Source organism: Lactuca serriola, chromosome 1 (genome assembly GCF_051521515.1).
Source record: "Lactuca serriola cultivar US96UC23 chromosome 1, Lser_US96UC23_V15, whole genome shotgun sequence".
NCBI classification, from domain to species: Eukaryota; Viridiplantae; Streptophyta; class Magnoliopsida; order Asterales; family Asteraceae; genus Lactuca; species Lactuca serriola.
Window position 1 is genome coordinate 224,606,050 of NC_136408.1, and position 6,118 is coordinate 224,612,167.

Below are 6,118 nucleotides of genomic sequence, written 5' to 3' on the forward strand. Positions count from 1 at the left end.
GCGTAGGCGATGACCTTTCCTCGTTGCATCTAAACACAACCGAGCCCTTGGTTGGATTCATCGCAATAAACCACGAAGTCTTCTATCCCTTCCGGGGAGGGGGGGGGGTAGTATCGGTGCGGTGCATAAGGCTCGCTTCAGCGTTCGAAACGCCTTTTCTTGTTTCTTTTCCCAGTCAAATGCCACGCCATTCTGTGTCAATGTCGTAAGAGGTTTCTCAATCCGCGAGAAGTTCTGAATAAATATGCGATAGTAGCCAACGAGGCCTAGAAATTGAAGAATTTCCATAGGCGTCTTCAGTGTTTACCAGTTCTCAATGGCTTTAATATTGGAAGGGTCCACATGGATTCCTTCTTCGTTAACCACGTGACCTAAGAATTCGGCTCTTCGAATCCAAAATTCACATTTAGAGAAATTTGCGGAGAGCTTCTATGATCGTAGTGTTCCTAGGATCTGTCGCAGATGATCACTATGCTCCTCCTTACTTCGAGAGTAGTAAGTATGTCATCAATGAAGACGATAACGAACTGATCCAAGTAAGGAAGACATACCCTATTCATTAAGTCCATGAATACTACGGGCGCATTGGTCAATCTGAATGGCATCACTACAAACTCGTAGTGTCCATAACGAGTTCGGAAGGCTGTCTTCGGAACATCCTCCTCTAGCACTCATAACTGGTGATACTTGGATCTCATATCAATCTTTGAAAAGTAAATCGCCCCTTGCAGTTGGTCGAACAAATTGTCTATGCGAGGTAGAGGGTAACGATTCTTGACCATAAGCTTGTTGAGTTCTCTATAATCAATGAACTTACGGAACGATCCGTCTTTCTTCTTCACGAATAAGACCGATGCTCCCCATGGTGAGAAACTTGGTCTAATAAATCCCTTGTTGAGCAGTTCGTTAAGTAGACCAGATAGTTCCTGCATCTCAGCTGGTGCTAGACGATAGGGCGATTTGGCTACTGGGGTAGCTCCTGGGACTAAGTCGATTCTGAACTCGACTTGGCTTTGTGGTGGTAATCCTAGTAGTTCTTCTGGAAAGATGTTGGGAAAGTCGGGTACAACTGGGATGTTCTTTAGGTCTTTCGATTTTTGGTTCATATCGACAACGTGAGCAAGGAATGCACGATATTCCATACGTAAGTACTTCTGGCCTTGAATACTTGAGATAATACAAAGGCTCGTGTCGGGTTTGTCCTCGTAGATAATAAGGGTTTCACTAGTCGGAAGATTAAAGCGAACAACTTTTTCATAACATGATGTCGGCGTGTTGAAGACTCAACCAATCCATGTCGATAATGACATCGAAACCTTTAATTGAGACTGGCATGAGGTCGACGGGAAATGTATGGTTATCTAGAGTTAGAGTACATCCTATGTATATACTGTTAGTGCTCTCAGTCTTCCCCTTAGCCATTTATACAGTGAATGGTTCTTTAATTGTGTGTGGTTGTTGTTTAAGTAAGTGAGCAAATTTCTGATTCACGAAACTCCTCTCCACTCCGCTATCAAATAGTATGCATGCATAAGAGTTATCAAGGAGAAACGTACCAGTGACCACTGTGGGGTCGGCTATCGTTTCCTTATGTCCCATAGCCAAAACTCTTCCAACACTGCCCGCGTTCCCTGCCTTTGGGCAGTTTCTCTTGTAGTGGCGCACTTCGCCATAACCGTAGCAAGCTTGGCCCATACCAGCGCTAGGGACTTGGTTGATTGGCCTTGTCGGAGCCTTGCAAAAAACGAATAGTGTGTCCTTTCCTATTTCAGTTAGAGCACTGCATTTCACGACCTGCTACTTTTTAGCAGAGTTCTGTGCCGCTTTTTCTTCTTGTTACCCTAGTGTTTCTACTTGTTATCAGCGGTCTTAGGAGGTACTGGGATGGTTAGGGTTGTTGTTGTCGACGGGGTGCAGACTCCATGATCCACGAGCTGCTGTACCAGTCGTTTTTGCACTGTCGAAGGTAATAGGGTTTGAAGCTAGGACATTCCCTTGGAATGGAGGCATCAGCCCCCATATGTACCTCTCAATCTTCTTTCCCTCAATAAGGACCATTCCCGCACATAGTGCCACCAGATCGTTGAATCTAGCAGGTGTAGCCCACTACGTCGGAGCCCTTCATGGTTAGGCTCCAAAGTTCCTGTTCAAGTTTCTGAACTTCACCCCTCGGGCAGTATTCCTCGATTATAAGCTCCTTCAGAGCTTCCCATCCCATAGTGTTCGCGACTATAAGAGTTAGTGACTTGACATGGCTATTCCACCATGTAAGGGCTCTTTTTGATAAGGTGCAAGCAGCAAATTTTACTTTGATTCCTTCCGAATAGGAACAGATCTCAAAGATCGATTCTGTCTTCTCGAACCATTGCGAGAGGGAAATGATTCTACCAGTACCATTGAAGGACTTGGGTTTGCAGTTGCTGAAGTCTTTATACAAGCACTCCCTAGCACGCACTGGAGCCTCGCCTTGGGCAGACTAAGCAGCTGCACCGCCACCACTAGTGTCGCTATTGCTGAATTGGGCTAAGGCTGTTGTAATAGCCGCAGATACCGCAGCTTGAAGGGCTGCAAGATCATATTGTGGAGGAGGTGGTGGTGGTGGACTTGAAGTTATCGGAGGATCGTGTCTCGATAATCGACGTGGAGGCATCTTTTAACTAAAAGTTTACAAAGATGAAGATGATAGTAAGAATCAATTGTAAACATAATGATAGTGATTCATCGACTAAATCGTCATAGTCCAACAGTTGAATGAATCTATGATTGAAATAGAGATACAATAGTAGACTAGGAAAACGCAAGGGCAAAGATTTTCCAATAGATTGGATAACTGTTGATATTACTGGTATTTAACGATATAACAAGTTCGGGAAAAATGACCTAACAGTAGGTCTTACATCAAACCATATAGGGAAAATGTTGACAGCTTATAAGTCTAGTTATAGTATTTGAAAGAAAGGAATATTTTACAGAAGAGTACTTTTTAGAGCACAGATAAGAAAGGCTATTCCCTAAACAAAAGAAAAGACAAGCCAGTCAGTCTTCTACCTGCGACGGGTATTCCTCGAGTGAACCTCAGATGTACCAGTTGACGCACTATGTCTTGAAGATGTCGTTCATGAGCTCTCTGACACACTCAAAGTTCTATGACTTCAGCTCAGGATGTAGCTAGTTATTGTTGCAGAGACTTATTGGCTATCCTTGTGCCTTCCATCGCCACTTCAAGATGGTGAACACGGTCCACGTTAACGCCCGAATTGGCATCATTTTCCATGACTCGGTCGATGGCTACCCGACCTTGCTCAACATTCCGAGAAATCCTACGGACCATAATGGGCAGGACTCAGTCAACCGAGCCTCCCTCGCTTAAATTTTAAAAAGCTTCGATCTCCATTGAAGGGTAAAGGTTGACCTTGTTCATGACTCCATCGGTTCAAGTTTTCCGCCCACAAGGGTGTGGGGCCGTGAAATGCTGGTCAGGGGTTGAGGTTTGGGATTGGAGCGTCTTGAGGTAGGGTGTTGACTTCTGGCTCGGAGTCAGAACCTTCAGAGAAGTTTTCTGCAAGGTCATCAACCAAAGGGATTGGATGATCCTCTTCTGGCTCTTCTTCAAGCCATCCATCACTGCCTTGGTTTGGGAAGTACGGGTCGCCGGGAGGATGGAATCTAGCCACTGATATCTATGTGAGAAAAAGGGTAGAAGAATCTTATATATAAATAGACGTACTACCTAAGATAATTATGAGATGATCCTTACCAGTTACTTCAATACTTGCATAGTGCATACCAGTTATATGAAATCAAAACAGGATAGACCTTCGAATAAGTGACCCTAACTCCAAATCCACAACCAAACAAGGAACAGGAAGTAAAGCAAAGGTCACAAATTCTGAGTCTATGACACCTTAGTCACAGACAACCTTAGCGTATCCACTTAGAAACTATTTACCTACTAGTAAAGATCGTTTTAGTTCTCAAATCAGTATTTATAGTAACACAAAATACTCCTATAGTATTTTAGGTTCATGTTTTATTCTATTGTTCTCATTTTAGTAGTGTTGGTAAATTTTTGACTTGTTGCAACACCACAGCCATTCTTAGGCACATGCTAGTCACTCCTCGGAAGAAATAGTTGATCAGGCTATATCACTCCTAGATTTGACTATATGTCTCTAAGCCAAATTGTGTTATTCAACAATCGTAATACTTTTGTTCTGTCCTAGTGACACTGATTTTAGTTTGAATGCAGGTGTGTATACTTAGTTAAACATTTTATTATTTAAAAGTATAAACTCTTGGTCAGAGTATTTTAATCCCATTGTGTTTATAGATTGTATATCTTTTATGGGTTGATATACTTGATTCACTATAAACAATGCTCAGATAACCATCTGTCACACCCCAAAACTGAAACGGCGGAAACGTTCTGGGGCGGAAGACATCATGTACGGTATCACAACAATGCATAATAGTAAACAAGCAACAACATCATCCATTACATTAATAATATAATTCAATACAAGTTTGTTCTGTGTATAGTTTATAAGACACCAAAAAGAATAATCAAAATAAAGACAAGTCTGAAAGTGCTCCGTCTTCTCAAAACCTGCCATCGGTACCTGTCTACTGACGACCTGAGAATACAAGTTATTTTGAAAGAGTTTATCAACGTTAAAGCAGGTGAGTAAATGTTTGTAAATGTATAAGTTTGAAGCAAATGTCTGTAACGGTGTAATGTAAATGTTTTCACTTCCAAGAAAATCATATATTTTCTACTGAAATGTAGTCTTCTACCAAAATCCGACTGTTCTGTATGTTTGTTCTTTGTAAAAGTATGGCTTTTTCGAAGTTATAACTATCATTATCAAAATGTAGTTTACATTATTGTTTATGTGAGAGGATCATAAAGTGAATGCAACAGGGAAAACAATGTAGTACTGTAGTATTGTATATATAGTAACTACTGTTGTACTAACTACCTTCAATCAATTATTATTTAAGGTAAAATGTGATATGTTTGTAACCATACTAATTGATGAGTGTAAACACGATGCTGAAATACGTCGAACAGTTATGACATTCGTCACCCGTAGACCTGCAGGTCCCACTATAGCTAGCAGCAAGGTGTAGGATTGTCAGTCTCGTATAGATCTATACACAAATCCATGCTTTCCATCCAAGACTCTGGTTACAAAACGAGAGATAGCAGTGATGCCATGCCCCGAAGTAGTGGCTCACATTTATGTTATAATATTCTTATATATGTATAGTATGCACTATCTGTATAGTGTAGTATGTTCACTTTGTATAGTGTATAGTATGTTCTGTTAGTTTGTCATCATAGTATGTTCTGTTAGATTCTCATAATAGTAAGTTCTTTCTGTTTCTCATAATAGTAAGCATGTATTGACTGACGTATGAACTGACTCGTGTATGTTTCATTGTACTAGAAATAGTGAATAGTAATCTCCTAAACTATACCTATTATAGTTTACTAGTAATATTGTTTGAATGACTGAGTATGTTTATACACCTTTGCTACCCCAAGGTGTTGTAACCGAGGTAAAAGATTATATATATATATATATATATATATATATATATATAACTAAGTATCAAACGACACTTGGACAAACAACAGGGTACTCTAAGTCCACAACCAAACAAGGAACAGGAAATAAAGTGAGTTATCAGTCGTAAGTCCTTCCAACCTTATTTATATAACTATATACACATAGACATGGTTTTAACAATATATAAGTTTTAAAAGAGTTTCAAGGAGACGTTTAGCATCTAAAACCAAATTTGATAAAGAGCTTAGTATGTAAAAGAGTTTGATAACATGTTTTGAAATAGACTGGTTTGATAAGCATTTTGAAGTATATGAAATCCATATGTTTGATAATTATTAATCGCATCTGATTGATTCAATAACTATAAAGTTTCAACTTGTATTCCCCCGTCTCCCCCCCCCCCATAAAAGCATTTAGAATAATTTAAAAGGTAGATTAAGGGGTATGACCTCACCTGAAGCGAGTGGTTCGGATGAAAGAGTGGTATAGGATGCTAAGTGTCAAATGAAGATTTGAGCACACACGTGGATGCTATTTAGCATATA